A 19,259-nucleotide genomic window follows, 5' to 3' on the forward strand; every position below is an offset into this window, starting at 1 on the left:
ACTCATACTGTAGAATAAGATAAGGTTCTCCTTACTTCAATATCAGTTGATTTCATCATTCAATTCTAGTGAACATTTTCATACTTGAATTGACAAGTGACTATTTTGTATATTTAGAATTCATCTCAGTCATATAAATCCATTATATATATTATATATATATAAAATAATAGGAGACAACAAGAGATTTTCCTACTACATAGATGTCTTAGTCCACGAAGACATCTAGTGTATTGGCCAAGTGCGTATTCCTTCCCATTATAATCCACAGTGAAAATAATCTATGAGCATTCTTTCAAAGATTGATTAGATGATCATAGTATAGATGTGGGTGTTAGGGGGCAGACTTATAAGCAAAAGTAATATGAGTAAAATTCATTTACATATCCATGTAAAATGAAGGCAAGAAATTAAATAAAATACTAAGCAAAAGATAAAACAGAAATATCAACCATCAAGAGTGAATAAAGTGGCTTGTTCTAGGGTCTTTCCTCTCCCTTACCATTTTTATCAGATTAAGTAATCATTTTTTATTCATTTTATCACTAAGCATTCTCAAATCAGCCTCTATTTTCCCAATATATCATTTGCCAGTTTGAAGCTACCTTCAGCTTGCCATTTTCTGCCGTGAGGAAGTGCAGGAACCAAATTTACCCACCCAGGTGAAATAATTTAAAAAACAGATGAAATATATGAAGTAAATATTTTCAGATTTTGGAAAATAGACTGGACAACAACTAATAACTGATAGAAAAGGAAAAAAAATAAGTTGGATCATATGATTGCTTCTGCTTACAAACTAAAGGGAGGTTCTAGGCAAAAGCATGAGAATTTGATACTCAAATGGAGACTGGCAGAGTTCAGAGTTCAGACAAATAAAGGGGACTGGAATTCACAGGCAGACACCAAATAGGTCTCACACACACATGCACGTGCCTGCACACACACACAGACACACACTCACGGAAAGAGAGAATCAGTGAACATATGCTGTGTTTCCTTCAAATATACAACTGAGTGCTTATTAACACATGCTTTAGAGAAAACTAAATTCAGGAAAAAGTCACCAGAAATGATTGAGGAGAATAATACCTGGAAATTCTGCATGCCAAGGATTGCTTGCCAACTGGAATGAAAAGACATCGTAACGCACAGGTTTCAACAAGAGTCATAAAGAAGTATTTCCTATTTTTGTGAGGCCACATTAGTACTAGATGAAATGCTTCCTGGACTCCCCTAAGAAAGCTTAAAAACAAGCCTTGAAAGGTTAAAAATTGGTTTCAAGTAACTCAGCTACATGTCATAGCAAAGCTCAGAAATATAGAAATACAAAAATTCCAGCAACCGATCATATAAGATTCACAATGTTTGGTCTTTATAAAATATAAACCAGGCATTCAAAGAAGAAAAATATAATGCATTGTAAGAAGAAAAATCAATCAATTGAAACAGATTCCATAAGGGTGCAGGTAGAATTGGTAGAAAAGAATAAGAGATCATACATTGTAAGTGGAAAATATGCTCCTTATGTTCAGAACAGAAGTGTTTAAAGATGATACAGAGAGAAATAGAAGCTCTTAAGAGACCCAAATTGGACTTCTAAAGATGAAAATATGACCTCTAAAATGAAAAATACACTGGATTAAATTCAAATACTAAATAAGAAAATATTACTTAATTTAAATATATCATAGGAAAAATGTAATAAATGAAATATGGATTTTAAAAGTCTGGAGAAAATAAACAGTGCACCAAAGTTATAAGACAAGTGGCTTAATAAAGACTCAGACATCAAAAGGAGAGGCAGGAGTGGAAAAGAAAATATTTGAAGAAATAATGGCCCAAAATTTCCAAATTTGATAAAAATTATAAATCCAAAGTTCCCAGAAGCTCAATGAACCCCAAGCATAATAAAGAAGAAAATTGTACCGAGGGACATCATAATCATATTGCTTAGAATCAGTGATATAAAGAAAATCTTTCAAGCTGTGAAGGGAAAAAGCATAATATATATATATATATATATATATATAGCCATGGAAAATAAGGATGAGAGAAGAATTACTGTCAACAACAATTCAAGCCAAAAGAAAGAGAAAGGCATCTTAAAAGTACTGGAAAGAACAATTGTCAACCTAGAACATTTTATTTCAGCAAAAAATCCATTTCAGAAATGAAGCCAGAATAAAAACTTGAGACCTGAAATTCAAAAGGATATGTAATCAGCATCACTATCATCAGAACCACAAGAAATATCACCGAAAGCCCTTCAGGCAAAGGTTAAAAATAAGGAGATACTAAAAGGGGAGCTACAAGAAAGAAAAAAAAAAGAGAGAGAGGGAGAGAGAGAATGGTTAATATGCATATAAATAAAAAAATTCTTGTTTTTAAAATCACTTCAAAGGATAATTGTTTAAAGTTATTAAAATGAATTCCCAGTATGTGTAGGATTTATAAGATATATAGAAGTAAAACATAAGAAAGTAACCTCACAATAGTCAGGATGAAGGAAATAGAAGTCTACTTGCTCAAGGTTTTGCAGATACGTAAATGGTATAATACTATTTGAAGGGAGGCTATGATACTTAAAAGATATATACTCTAAATTCTAAGCAATCATTGTAACAAAAACAGTTATATAGATTATAAGCCAAAAATGAGATCAAGTGTCATCATTAAAATGTACTCAATCCAAAGGAAGAGAAAGAGGAAAAAAAATGGGAATATGGTACAGATGGAACAAAAGTCTGGAAATAGTAGATTAAATTATTTGGATCAAAAAAAATTGCATCAAATATAAATAATCTAAACACCCCCAATTAAAGGTCGGAAATTGTCAGAATGCATAAAAAAGACTCAAGTATGCACTGTCTATAAGAAATCTGCTTTAAATATAAGACACAGATGACTTAAAAATAAAAGTTGGAAAAAGTTATTTTATACAAACACCAATCGTAAGAAACCTGGAGTAGCTAAATTAAAGCTAAGTTTAAAAAAAATAAATAAAATAAAGCTAAGTTTTTTCCTATTTTTTTTTCGGCTTCTTTGCTAAAACATCTTAATTAATCTCAATTTTTCCTGTTCTTTTACACTGATTTTTTTTTCTATTTTTAGGATCTATTTTAATCATGTGTCGGATTGCCAAGTAAATTCCTATGAACATGGAAAGCACATACCCAAATCTGAATGTGTTGACCTGTCTTCTGGTCCTCTTACACACCACTAACATAATGAATACACTCCTTGCTCTTATGTCTACAGTTCAACACCTATTAATCCTATGGTTTTGCCCATCATTCTAACAGAATGGTGTGTCCAGCTCTTCTTGGATTAGCATGTCTGTAACATCTCAAATCTCTTCTGCTTTATCCTTCACAGCTTTGCTTTTATAGATATTATCCTTTTACAGGTAAGTATTTCAGTTTGCATTAGTTCATGCTGAATAGATATTTACTGAATAACATAAACACTCTCTGATATATTCATTCCCAGATAATGAAATCAGAAAAGGGTGATTATCAGTTGCAAATTTTGAGTTGGACTATGGAATATGAACAGAATGTCAACAGATGAAGACAGAGGAAGAATATTCCAGAAGGAGGAATGGTCTTGCTAAAAGTTTGCCAAGCAGACACATTTTCTATCTTATGTTTGTTTGTTTGTTTTCCTCCTTATTTATTTTTTCCATTGTGTGAAAGTATACATAGGTAATTTGACTGAAGAGAGTCTATGTCAAGCAGATATAGGAACAGATTTTGGATATGAATTGAGATAGGATAAGACTCTAAAGCGAAATATAAAATTGCAGATGGTATTAAAACATTGGAAACCATAGGTTTATTTCGACAAGGAAATTATAAAATCACAGAATTGTTTTCACAAGATTAATTAGGAAGTCATAAGAGAGATTTTTTTCTTGCAATTTTGTCATTATGCATTTATTTTGGTTATGCAACCCTTCTTCAGGTTTTTTAAATGGAATAGGTTAAGTTGAAATGCTTTTTCAAATTTCTTTTTTAAACTAAAAGAACAGTTAAAAACTGAAAAAAAAAAAGGAAATCTTGCCCATGGCATATTTTGAAATAGACCTTATTTTTAGAATATTTTCAGATTTATGGAAAATAAAATATTTCCATACACCTACATACCCAGTTTCCACTATTAACATTTTAGTATTAGTTTAGTTCATTTGTTGCAATTAAATGAACCAGCATTGATACATAATTATTAACTAAAATGCATAATTTACTGAGATTTATTTAATTTCTAATAGCCTTTTCTGTTCCCCAGAATCCCTTTTGCTATCCACATTACATTTTGTTTTCATTTCTTCTTAAGCTGTTCTTGACTATTTTTGGTTACCTTATAATTTTAGAGGTATTGATTAGATATTTGTACAATATCCCTCTATTGGAATTTTTCTGATGTTTTTCTCATGTTTAGACATAAGATTATGGGTTGTGGGAAGAAAAACCAGAAAGGTAACATGTCATTTTTATTACATTATTTCAAGGGTTTATGGCATGTACATGATATATTACTTTTGACGTTGGCCTTTTCACCTGGCTGAGGTAGTTTGTCAAAATTTTTCACTTTCAAGTTCCTTTCTTCCAATTCTTCCTATATTACACTTCCCATATTACAGTTCCCATATTACACTCCCCATATCAGACTGCCTCCCCATAAGGACAGAGTATCTACAATAACTCTTTGGAATCCTGCAATTCTTCTGAATGGGAGATTTATTTATTTCCCTTTTAATTTATTCAATCACTTTTTATTTTATTGTAGTTTAGTTTAAAGATTTTATTTATTTGAGGGAGAGAGAGATAGCGAGAGAGAGCATGGGTAGGGAAGAAAGGGAGAGACAGTCTTCCTGTAAACAGGGAGCCCGAGGTAGGGGCTCCATGGCAGGACCCTGGGATCATGACCTGAAACAAAGGCAGATGCTTAACTGACTGAGCCACCCAGGTGCTCTTCAGTCACTTTTTAAATCAGCATGGAATCATGATTATTAATTTTACACATTGGAGTATAATCCATTACAACTTTATTTTGCTGCTTAAATTGTTCCACTTTTGTGCACTGTGAGCTCTTTCAGTCGGTTCTTAGTTCTTTTGACATTTCTCAACAGTTAAATTTGTTTTGAGCACTTTACTTCCTGGCACTACAAAATACTCCGGGTTTATTTTGTATGTTTCCTAAATCAGTCCTAGAGTCAGCCATTTATCTGCCCTGGATTGTTTTTCTAGAGAATAGCATTAGAAAGTAAAATTGGATGATAAGGATACTTCTTACTCCTGGGATTTTGTTGCTTCTAAGCAGTCTTTGCTGACAGAGTAAAGGAATGTATGTGTGAATACTAATGTGTATATATGCACCTCTATACATATTTCTATGTGCAATTATTTATATATAATGTATATAGACACATTAAATAGTTCAAAGAAATATATAGAGATATATAGATAGATAGATAGAGATCTATATATAGATATCTATATAGATATCTATATATATATAGATATAGATATAGATATCTATATATAGATATATTGATATATATATCAAAGAATTATATATATATATACATATATATTTCTTTTGTCTGAAAATATTTGTGTGAACTTGGAAATATCTATTTTTATAACTTCTTTAAAAATCACCTCATCTCTTGTATTGGGAAACTAAGACATTGTTCTAAATCCTTCAATAATTATAAGATTATTTAGGTTTTTCTCTCTCTCCTTTAATCAGTTTTGATAGGTTATATTTTCAATGTTACCACTTTGTATAAAGTTTTTATATTCACCAGTATAAATATTTCTTTAGTATTCTTTTGAATTCTTTTTTTTTTTAAGATTTTATTTATTTATTTGACACAGAGAGAGAGATCACAAGCTGGCAGAGAGGCAGGCAGAGAGAGAGGGGGAAGCAGGCTCCCTGCTGAGCAGAGAGCCCGATGTGGGGCTCGATCCCAGGATCCTGGGATCATGACCTGAGCTGAAGGCAGAGGCTTAATCCACTGAGCTGCCCAGGAGCCCTCCTTTTGCATTCCTAAACATGTATGCATTTGTAATTATTGTTTCAATTTCAATTCCTAATATTGTTTATCAGCGACATGCTCACTATTTTTTCCATATCAATTTTGCCAGAGTATTATACTTATTTTAGTATTTTCAAAATAGAAACCAAAAACCTAACCTCAAGACTTCATTTTTTCATATTTTATTTAATCTTTAAACTGTTTAATATTCCATATTTCATCTTTTATTGGCCCAATTAAATCTTTGTGTTCAGAAAATATAGACTAAATTAGAATTTATTCTTTATAAATTCCTGAGAATGTTTTTGTCCCAATTTATTACTTTTTATAAATATTCATTACAATTGTCTTTGAAAATAAAATGTGTATTCTGGTTACTGTCTTAGATATATTCATTATATGTAAATTCATCAGTTATGTTGTAGAACTAATGTAAATCCTTATGACTTTATGAATGTTTTACTCATCAAACAATAAGGATAATTGTCAATATCTTTCTACATGATAACAAATTTGTTGTATTTCTGAAAATTTGGGGCATATATTTCAATGTATTATATTGAGAATATACATATTCATGTGTATATTTTCATCTGACAGCCTTACGATTATGGGATTAGTCCTGAACTTTATTTATATTTTTAAAGATTTTATTTATTTATTTGAGAGAGAAAGTGAACAAGAGAGAGAGAGCAAAAGTGGATGGAAGGGCAGAAGGAGAGGGAGTGAAGACTCCCCACTTAGCAGGGAGCCAAACTTGGGGCTGGGTCCCAGAACTCTGAGATTATGTCATGTGCCGAAGGCAGATGCCTAACTGACTAAGCCACCGAGGTGCCCTACTCCTGAACTTTATTAATGCTCTTTTTTTTAGCTTGCAATATTCCTTGTGTGATTTTTATATAGACCAGACTTCTTTGTTAGTGTTAACCTGACATATATTTTCCCTTTTTTTTCTTTCCTTCCATTCTTCTGTTTTTATGTCTCTCTTGTAATAGCATATATGTGGATTTTGTTTATTAATTGTCTTTGACAATCTTTTTATATTTTTTGCATTTAGTTATATTATCATTTAGCTACTAACATATTTTCATGTATTTTTACCATCTTACTGTCTTAACCAGTTTTGTGATTGTTTTGTTTTGTTTTGTTGAGAATTTTCCCTTCTACTTTAGTGTCCTCTTTTGGGTTGCATGGGTTTTTCCTCATTTTGTTTGATTTACCTTTTAAAACTAGGCTTTGCAAAACATTTTAATGGTCACTCTGAATATTTTCATGTGCATATGTAATTTAAACCACTTAAACCAATCAAAAACTGCTTATGTAATATTTGTTAGATAACAAAATTAAAAGTATTTATTTTTTTAAGGTAAAGACTCTGGTCCATTATGGAAAAAAAAATATTATATTGAGATAGTGATGAAGAGTTTAAGAATACAAAATTAAAGAAGATTTGTTCATTTTAGTTATGGGGAAAGGTGATGAGTTTAGACCTGAACAGCATGGGTTTGGAAAGTCTAGAAGCATAGGATTCCTACAACAATTTTTTTTTTTTTTTTTTGATTGTAGATCATGAAATGTCAAGTGGTGTCAAGAAAAAGTCAGGAATAAAAAAGTTTTCATCTTTTCTATGCTGAGGTAGGACTAGTACTAGGGTTTAATAGGAATTTGGAAAAGGTAATATAGGTTGCACTTATTCCAGTTAATATTTATGCAATCATTTCTGACTAAAGGATGAGATATGACATTACCTTTCCCCATAAAGCCAAAACCATAATCAAGGATTACATATATGAGACTACTCTTTCTTTGCTCATGTTACATAAGCCTGTGGGTAAAGATGGAGAGTTGTAATTTTGGTAATGGAAATTTTATCAGGATAGATAAAGTCACAGCTTATCTTCTCTGGTTTTGTGCTGTGCATTTGCACAAACTTTTCCATCAAATAAGTATAACTAATTCATAGGTTTTTCTGACCTTTCACTATAGATCCATATAATTCAATGAGATAGAGAACTATAGAAAAATTAGGGTGTTGGGAAATACTGTTTTCTGAATAAATTTAAATTTCAGTTAAAACATAGGAATATTTAATAGAAATTTAAATCTTAAAGTACTCTTTAGTAATGTGATCATAAATACAAATTTGTCTATATGCTATATCTTTATTTAAATTAAAATTAGAATTTCATTGTACTATCTTTGTAATCCATCCCATTCCAAGTTTGTTTAGACTGCTTTCTCAAAAAGACCACAAAAATATCTTAAACCAATAATTTATTAGTTCTAAAATTTAACATAAGGGTGTCCAGGTGATTCAGTCAGGTAAGCAGCTGGCCCTTGATTTCAGCTCAAGTCACGGTCTTGGCATAGGGAGATGGAGCCCCTCTTTGGGTGTCTGCTGGAGATTCTCTCTCTCCATCCCCCTTGGCCCCTCCCCCTGCTCCTGCACATGCTGTGCTCACTCTTTCTCTCTCTCTCTTTCCCTCAAATAAATAAATAAATCTTTTTAATAAATAAAATATGGCATAAAATAAACTTCACTCTTTCTTCTGTTTGATTGCAGTTTTATTTAAAAATACTGTTTTGCCTGTGAGTTCTTTATCCAACCCTCCTGGATTGACTTTGAATTCTGTGGTAAAGAAAAAAATCATTATTTACAAGTGGTGTGTTCATTTTCTATTTTGAAATATGTTGGGAAGTTCTCCCAATTTATACATATTCTTGACAGGTTCATATGGTTTCTGACACAAGCTGCCTAAAAGGATGGAAGCTTAAGGATGATTGAACGTATCCATTTTACTTCAGAAAACAGAAATGCATAAATTACTTTGTTGTCTCTTTAAATTATATACAACAATGAATTATCTTTTGGGATTCAGGCAGCAAATGGGATCTAATTTCTCTAATTAGTTGTTGTGTTCATTCTTCTGCTTTCATGGCATTAATGCACAAATCACCTTCACAATCCAAAATGAGTTTCTTTTTTGAATGACAGGCATATTAGTCAAGACATCTCACTAAGAGTGCTGAAGGAATATTGGAAAGTATAGACAAAATTTGGTGGAATTTCTGAAAAGCAAGAAATGTATCTATTTATTTTCTCAGGCCACTTATTCACAAATACTTCTAAGCCATTTTAAGATAACTTGAAAGATTTATAGCTAAATCAAGAGGGTGTCCATGCATGTGAGTGAGAGAGAGAATATATTTGCCTTATTTTAAATTTTATTGTCTATTTTTGCACACTTTATTGCTTTTATTTATTTATATCTATATATATTTATCATGTGTATCTACACATTTTTTATTAATTTGTTTCTATATTTAGATATAGCTTTAGGGGAGACCTTCAAAAAAGGTCATAAATTTAAATTATTTCAAAATTTTTAAATTGCATGTTGTATTCATTTGAAAATCTTAACTGTTGTAGTACTCACTGTACTTTTTTCCTTAGCATTTTCTTCCTTAACAATAGAACCACCAGTACCTAGCCAAGAACTTTACTAGATGAAAATGAGAGTGCTTTTCCAAGCTTTGTCCCAGTACAAAGTTTGAGAAAAAATTAGAGTGGCAGACCTCATTTTAATTATGTTGAAAGGGAAATGACAGCATACCTTTCAAAAAATATATATAGGTGATTTTTCCTTTATTACACTCTTAATCAAATTCTATGAGAAAGACCTCCTTGGTCTGGAGGTAGTCTATCCATAAACAGAGATGGGGGAGGATAGAATTCCTCCTAAGTTAGAACCTCTCTGCCACCAGCCAACAGTGAGAGTTGACTAAGTGCATCATTATATGAAGCAATTTAACTCACCAACAAATTCTATACTCAGAACTGAAGGACATAAGAGTACTGTGAAACTGAAGATTTAGCAAGATGCTACTGGTGTTCCACTTAATAAAGGCTGGAGCAGACTATTCAAAATCGAATTAAAGGCATTGCTTCTTCATATAAACATTTGAGATGATTCCCAAGAAGCTGCTATTAAATTGAGGCAAAGTGCTGAGGGCCAGGAAGGAAACAGAAGCCAATAACTTAAAAAAAAAAAAAAAAAAAAAAAAGGTATAGGCTTAAAGACAGTACTGAGATAAGAAATTTACCTGTGATAATGCACAGGTAAGATAATATATCTTTGTTGCCTTAAACCACTAAATTTAGAGTTAGTTGTTATGGTGCAACTGATAAGTGATGCAGTTATGTGAGTTCAATAATATACACCTCTGACACCCTTATTGGTTTAATTCTAGGAGTCAAAAATATAGTATAGCCATCTGGGGGTTAGGACTGTCAACCCTCCACACGATCAAAAAATCTGTGTTTAACTTTTGATTTCCCAAAAATTAATTCCCAGTAACTCATTGTGGATCAGAAGCCTTACCCATAACATAAACATTTGATTAACATGTATCTGTATGTTATATTATATTATACATTGCACTCTTACTATAAATTAATCTAGAAAAAAGGAAAAAGAACATGTTATTGAGAAAATATAAGGGAAGCATCAGAGTCAGTTTTGGCTCAGGTCATGATCTCAGGGTCCACAGATGGAGCCCCCCCACTTTGTGTGGTCTCTGTGCTCAGCAGGGAGTCTGCTTCCCCTCTCCCTCTGCCTCTTCCCCCAGTTGCACACACACACTCTCTCTCTCTCTAAAATAAATCTTAAAAAAAGAGAGAATCATAAGGAAGAGAAAATACATTTACAGTAATATTCTGCATTTATAACAACAACAACAACATGTATGCACAGCTTAAATTACAGATTAAACAATGAGATAGAAAGATAGCAAAATTCTGCTACCCAGGAAATAGCTCATTTCTATAAATCTCCTTTTGTTTTAAACCAAAGAAACCATAAAAGCAAATATTACTACTATACATTTTATCTTACTTATAAGTTTGTGTTTGTACGTGGTTTTGTACATTTAGAGTTTATCAAGCATTTATCAATAAGGGGATTTCTCTATTTTCTAATTCACTAATGACATACTACATTTCTATGATTTCAAATGTGTTTCAAATTTCAGTAATCCTGATGAATAATACAATTGCTATGGTGTTAAAATACTTTAATATATTTGGAATTCCAGTACTGAAAAAACTAATAAATAATTTATTTTAATCTAGAAATATATGAATCACTTATTATTTTGGGGCTACCCTAAGTGGAAGTTGATGTCTGACTAAAGGAAAAATTGTTACAAAACTGCAACTGCAAAAGGATATTCACAAGGGATAAATGTATTTTTTTGTACAGATAAGTAAAAAATCCCCAAAATATCTATTATTGATTTTAGTTATGACTATGACAGGTAATGATCAACTGAGTAAAAATATCAGGTTGTAAAGGTTGAAAATATAAAATTAACAATGAAATAATATTAATTACTAACATGAAGAATTAAATTATAGCAGTAATGTATACATAAGAACATTTCATTAAACGATTAAAATAACATAATAAGCACATAAATGTTAGTGGCTTGGCTAAGAAAAACCACTAAAATGAGAGAAAGGGAATGAAGGTTGGGTTGGCTATTAATCAGCTGTGATCAAGGACACATAATGTAATGGGTTTTATTCTCCAAATTTCTTGTATATTTGTCTCTTGAGTTTAAATATGAATAAAGGATATGGTTGCTTTTAGTAAGACTAGAAGCAAAACTGAATATACCATTAACAGACTATGATGATTCCTGATCTAACTTGATTAATCAAAATAAGATTACAAAATAAGAAAGGACAAATAAGATATATACAAACTAACTCAACAATGTCTGGAAAAAATTTTTATATAGTATGTCTGGTGGTTATGCTTCTCTGAACCCTGATTGCAACTAAAGTTCTGGCCTTACCTGGACGTGATTCCAGGTAAGTGCATAGAAATTTGTGTTAATTCACAACATCTTAAAAGACTTTCTCCCATATTTATCATAATAATTTCTTGTACACAAATATTTCCACCACCATTTAGAATAGATTTTAGAGGGGTGCCTGGGTGGCTCAGTGGGTTAAAGCCTCTGCCTTCAGATCCGGTGGTGAGCCCAGGGTTCTGGGATTGAGCCCCGCCTCAGGCTCTCTGCTCAGCAGGGAGCCTGCTTCCTTCTCTCTCTCTCTCTCTCTCTGCCTGCCTCTTTGCCTACTTGTGATCTCTGTCTGTCAAATAAATAAATAAAATCTTAAAAAAAAGAATAGATTTTAGATTACTATCAGACATTTCTACCATCTGTTCCTCCTTATATATTTTAAGTTTTATTTATTTATTTGTCAGAGAGAGAGAGAGAGAGAGAGAGAGAGAGCACAAGCAGGGGAGTGGCACGCAGAGGTAGAGGCAGAAACAGGTTCCCTGCTGAGCTGGGAGCCTGAGGCAGGAATCAACCCAGGACCCTGCAGTCCTGACCTGAACTGAAGACAAGTCACTTAACCAACCAAGCCACCCAGATGTCCCTCTCTTCCTCCTTAATTGACCATGGAAATACATAGAATTGACATGGAATACAATTGAAATGGAAATACAGAGCTAGTTTGTCCTCAAGGACTTCAGTTATAGAATGCTATATTATTGTAGGGGTTAAATAAAATATTAGCTACATATGAACATATTGAATTTCATCCATTCCAGATGTGGTAGTTTGCATACTTCATATAATGGAATTAGGCTTAGAATTTTGGCATTTTATATCTATAGTGTTTTGAGAATAATTGATTTATCTGATGTCCTAGATATGCATGAGATCTGACACGTTGTTTTTTATTTATTTTTTTAAATTTGGAAATCTTTAGGAAAATCTTCACATGGGGCTTCTTAAGCTTCTAAGTTTTTTCTTCTTCTTTTTTTTTTTCATAATCGTTGCAAACTACATTTATTTTCTATTGGTCTTAAGTTAACCCAAGGTTTATGGATTTTTGTAGGAAAATAATTTGTCTATTTATAAGGAAGAGGGAGACAAACAACACTTTCAAATACTTGTAAGTAATCCATCTTTGTTTAGAAATTAAATTTGTTTCCTTGTTTATGAGAAGAAAACTGTCTATCAGGTAAGAAGGTAAAGTCAAATGAAATTGTGATTGGATGTCTTATGTCCCTTAATTTCCTCACTGTGTGATGCCATAAATCATACGTCAGCATTTTACTTTCTGGGGCATTTGGTTTTCTTTCCTGGAATAGGTGCTGGCAAACTTCTCTGCTGCTGCCCCCCAAGACAAAGGAACCTCACACTATATTAGCCCTGTGGCCTTGAGAAAGTTCAGGAAGTAGTGAAGCTTGACTCGTTCATGTATGTTTGGGAACATCTGATAAAAATTAACAGAATTCTCTTAAGTGACTGAAACAGGTATGGAGAACTCTGAAAGTAGTGGAGCTAGAAATATTAATTTGGCAAATTTTAGTGTACAAGATGGTACAAGAATCATGAAAATGCATGTGGTAATCTAAGAAACCTCTTTTTCTTATGAAGAGTTAAGACAACAATATATCTAACATTTACCAGATGGATACAAAAGAATTGCAAAAGATTGAAAATCAATCAACAAGTCGATCAATCAAAAGATGAAAGTAAGGGTACCTGGGTGGTTCAGTCCATTAAGCATACAACTCTTTGTTTGGGTTCAGGTCATGTTCTCAGGGTCTGGGATTGAGCCACATGTCAGGCTCCATGTTCAGCGTGGAGTCTCCTTAGGATTCTCTCCCACCTTCTCCCCTCTGCCGCTTCCCCTACTCATGTGTGCTCTCTCTCTCTCTCTCTCTAAAATAAATAAATGAGCCTTTTTAAAAAAGATGAAAAGTAGAAGCCAGCAGAAGATGGTATGCTTTAGATGAATGTAAAAGCAAGATCTCATATGTAAATCCTGAAAATTTAAAGTTTTAGAGATGTTATTTGCCACTCTACAGTATTCAAGTTCAAATTGTCAGATTCCTTTTCTCTTAAATTTTTAAATTTTTTTACTTACATAAACATCATACTATTTTTCTAAAGAATAAAAGAGAGATCCAGTAAACAATATATGTTGGAATGATGATCATGCCATTCATAAACACACACACACATATACACGCACATCTCAATCTCTCCGTCTGTCTCTTGATCTATCATTCTATAAGCCTATCAATCTATTTACCTACCTATGTATATATAATTTTTACATTAAAGCATTCTATTCTAGAAATATGCCATGTTTTAGTTCCTCCTCTATTAATAGATAAAACTTTTTCCTCTAATTAATTTCTATTGTCCTAAATCTCATATTGACATAATTTAAAAAGCTAATATAGAATATTTTAAATTAATATTTATTTTAGACTTAACAACACATAGGAAGATATATATATCATAGGAAAAAAAAACCTAAAATGCTAAAGAAAATTTTTTGGAAATCTTTCAAAATTTAGACATTATTTTAAATACACAAAAATTAAAATATCAATGAAATACTAAGAGAAATATTTGGAAAAAAACTATGCCAAAAAATTAAATTAGGATTCAGAATATATAACTAATATAAATCAATAATAAAGATATAACAATCATCTAGAATGAGAAAAAAGTTTAAGTTGGTTAAGAAAAAAAAAATGATGGATGGCTGTTGAATGCAAATATTGTTAGTCTATTGAGAGAACAGAAGGTTAAATCATGCCATGAGTTGAGATATCTACAGAGTTTTCTACTTCGATGTCTGTACAGAATGTTCCTCTTCACAGGGTCCTCTAGCTACCTGGGCAATTGATAGAGTTCATAATCCCAGAGGTCTGAAAACACTGTAGAAAACAGTTTTATTGCTGCCACTTGTCCAGAGGTCAGGGACAGATGCAGAGAGGTTGGCCTGATGTCTTGCCTAGCTGCTCTTTTCCCAAGTAATCATATTTTTGTTTGATCCTGAATCCTTTCATACTACTCTTATCTACAACCTTCAGGCATGGAGTTCCCTCATGAATCACAATTTGCAGCACATTTTAGCCTAAAATGTTTTCTTCTCATATTCAATCTTTTGAAGATTATACCCACCTTCTTTGCATAAATAAGTCTTGTAAATTTGGGGTTAAGATACATTTTGCCCCATATCTTTTCTAAAATTGTCATAAATTTGTAGGAGAGGAAATGGCAGTGCTTGTACTTGATGAACCATCTTAAAATCTTGAGTTGAAAATTCTTCAGTATTTATCAAGTATGTACCATCAGTAAATCTCTTTTAGCTCTTACCACATTTGGATGAAACATCCGGTTTTCCTCTGCTATGGAATATTATCTCAATTTTCCATTCCCTGAGATTATCTGCCATATTTGCACCTAATTCTCCTTCTGTCTTAAATATTTTTTTAAAGATTTTATTTATTTATTTGAGAGAAAGAAGGAGAAGGAGAGAGCATGAGAAAAGGGAGGGTCACAGGGAGAAGCAGTCTCCCAGCCAAGCAGGAAGCCTGATGTGGGACTTGATTCCAGGACTCCAGGATCATGACCTGAGCCTAAGGCAGTTGTTTAACCAAGTGAGCCACCCAGGCGCCCTTAAATATTCTTCTCCCACACTATTTTCCGTCTAGAATACCAAAATATCTTGCCAATTGGCTTTTTCCCCCAAATTTGAAGGAGAGCTGCTGACTAGCTACTTTTGTTTTCCTTTCTGCAACAATCTCTAAGACTGAAGAGCTGGGCTCCATTTTAGATACAAGAGGAAGGAAGATATTGACAAGTTATTATGAGTACACTTGCCTGTTAGGAAACATAATAAATTAAAGTGACAGATATAATGAAAAATGATGAAACAATATTACAACAGCTTTACTCATCACTTAATAATTTTTAGGCATCTAGAAAAATATGAATTTTATTTATAGAAATATCCAAGTGAATAAAGATATCATGTAGAAATTTAGACTTATTTATTATATTTTTATATAAGTCAATGAATTATTTTCAAACAGTAAATGAGTCTAGCTAGTGCTATTTAATTCATAAGTTAAAAAAATAATTAGATTGAGCTTATTTGAAGATAAGCAGGTAATTATTGCCAAATGAAAAGACGAACTACATTTATAGCAAATCATTTAAACATAATTGCAAAGCAATATAAAATAAAAATTTCCCAAGAAATTTATGTATGCATTAAGTAATGAGAAACAATATAAAACTTGATGAAGTTATGATTGAAGGAAATATAGAGATAAACAATTTAGGAAGCATAAGTGTTTAATAACAAAAATGAGAGTTATTTTAACTTAACATTGCAATGCAAAAAAATGTATTAAAAAGAATTTGAATAAACAACGATTGCTCCCGAAAGCTAATAGTAAGTCACCTTAAGCCAAAGAATTAGTGCTCAATTTATAAATTCTCTTACAAGTGGTTGACTTGTGGGGTGCCTGGGTGGCTCAGTGGGTTAAGGCCTTTGCCTTAACCATCAGGTCATGATCCCAGGGTCCTGGGATCCCCGCATTGGGCTCTCTGCTCAGCAGGGAGCCTGCTTCCTCCTCTCTTTCTCTCTCTCTCTGCCTGCCTCTCTGCCTACTTGCGATCTCTGTCTGTCAAATAAATAAATAAAATATTAAAAAAAAACAGGTGGTTGACTTGTTGAAACCCTAGTAACTTCTCTTTATATGAACCTTGCATTTAACTCTTTGGTATGTCCCTTTGTTCCTATGTATTGCAAAATACATCTCGTGCCTGCTTATGTCCACTGGAGATATCCCAGAACCCCTAGTATGAGAGTTAACTCTCATCAAAACCTCAGGAACTTCTTTTTCTCTGGACATTTTCAGTGCTACACAATATGGAGGAATGGCTCTGAAGTTATCATTTTGAGTCATCAAAATGTGTCTTACTACCAACTGGAAGATGTGTGATACTTGTCCTAAAGAAACACATTTTAACGAAGGGCCTATTATACATAAATTTAAGAAAATAATAATAAGGTATGGCACCTGGGTGGCTCAGTGGGTTAAGCCTCTGCCTTCAGTTCAGGTCATGATCTCAAGGTCCTGGGATCGAGCCCCGCATTGGGCTCTCTGCTCAGCAGGGAGCCTGCTTCCCCCTATCTCTCTGTTTAGCTGTGATCTCTGTCTGTCAAATAAATAAAATCTTAAAAGAAAAAAAAAATAAGCTAAGGAATCCAAGATTTTTTTAGTGTGGTCATCGTCTAGGAGTATTTGAATTTCCCTGGTGCCACCAGGAATTATGTGACCTCAGCTGCCATGCTTATGATATATGACTTTGCTCCTTACCTTCTAGCTATTCCTGGTTGAGCCATGACAGATTCTTTTCATTTGCTGTATACCAGAAAATTTAAATCTAAAAATGAGTCATTCAGTATGTCTGTGTGACTATACTTGCCAGAGGAAACTTAATGTCCACAGAGGAATCATCCCTGGGCACATAGAATAACAAACAAACAAACAAACAAACAAAAACAGTTACATAGAGAAAGACAATATGAAAGACACAGAAGAAAACATCAAGATATTTTTTTAAAAAGTGTAACATTACATTTTTTTCTTTTTTTAAATCTTGTACATTCACTGCTGAAGACATAGGTCATTCTGTAGAAAGTAATTCACTGTGTCGTAAAAATTTTAATGCAAGTACAGGGTTTAGTGAATTAGAACTCTCCTCAAAATGATCTTAGCTTCCATGTTGTTGTCAGGCTGCTATAGTCATTTTCCATGATGGATGATAAAGTACAAGGTCAAGACTAAGTGGTAGCCTTTGAGACTAGATCAGAGAATCCTAAGCTTAATGGTTCTTCAGACTTTACTGGAGATGGGTTTTTTAAATATTAGAGCTTATTCAGTTTTCATCCGTCCCTCCTCCTTCTTGACAGATTGTTTACTTGTTATCCTTGTTCATTTTATTTGGATCTAACCACAAAAATTTACTATTAATATCTTCAAATTTACTGTTACTGTTATATAGGATATATGTGATTATATTTGTAGAATTATAATCAAAACCATATATTCAGGTTTTTCTCATTAAAATTTTGTCTTCTTCCAAGAGTCTTATTTTTCTGGTAATCCAATGTTGATACTAGTTTCACTTGAGAACAACTCTATGTTTCCAATGTGCGGCATAATTGTAGGTTTTAGAAGGATCAAATTGGTAATGGCAATTTATAGAATTGCTGGCAGCAGGAGAATTTATCTTCCTAGTCCGAGAAATGCTGAGAATAGACCTTTGTTATTTGATGAATTAATTTTCAGTGAGTGTTTCATCAGACTTCTTTCCAGAGAAATAGATCTGTAGGTGTTTTTCACCCATCTGTCTTTTACTTGATTCTTCCAGCTAAAGAAATCCAAATAACATCTAATACTTTGGGGGAAAAAAATCAGGGGGCAATAAAATGATAAATGAAAAAAAAAAAAACCAAATTACATGCATAGTACATGCTTTAAGATTTCATAAGGCATAAGAATTATCTCATGGTCTCTTCCCAGCGTAACACTTACTCTCTACTATCCTCTTTACTTCTAATTGATTAATTTACCTTCCTGTATATCTTTTTATAAACTTCTATTACCTGCTTTTCATTTTGTTTAAAGTCTTAATAAATACTAACAATGAACAAAAAATATAACAGATATCTGGAGTACTAAGAGAGTTCTGAAATATCTTTCAAAGTTCTTCCAGTTTTAGTTCCTGGTTCAATCATCAAACATAATTTCCATTATCCTGTATAAATAAAATTCCCAGAAATTTTTCAATCACTATTACATGCAGTTAAATGGCACTGATCAAGACAATACATCTCTTACAGAGTATCTGTTTTGGTATCTTTGAAAAGAGTTTCATCAGATACCTAGGTTTCTTTAAAAAGCCATCAGTTTCCATTAAGTTATGTTAAATAAAATACACACACATAAGAATTGCTTACAATACATATATCTGCTAGTCAGTTTAAGTTAACATTAACTTTATAGAATAGCTTAATGAATTTTAAAATTTAAATTTATAGTCAAAATACCAGCAGTTCTCATTGCCTTGAAAGAGCTCTCTACTTGAGATATGGCTTACAACAATGGGTGACCAATAGTAAATTTTCAAAAATACTGGCAATTGTTTTGTTGGCATATTCTGAAATTAAATCTTTAATAAAATAAATATGAAGAAATTATGGGAAAAATTTTTACAAAAGTTTTTTGGTATTCTGGTATAATCCTAAATTGAGAGACAGACAAACACACACACACACACACACACACACACACACACACACACACACACA

Source organism: Enhydra lutris, unplaced genomic scaffold (genome assembly GCF_002288905.1).
Source record: "Enhydra lutris kenyoni isolate GAN:26980312 unplaced genomic scaffold, ASM228890v2 scaffoldscaffold21, whole genome shotgun sequence".
NCBI lineage: Eukaryota > Metazoa > Chordata > Mammalia > Carnivora > Mustelidae > Enhydra > Enhydra lutris.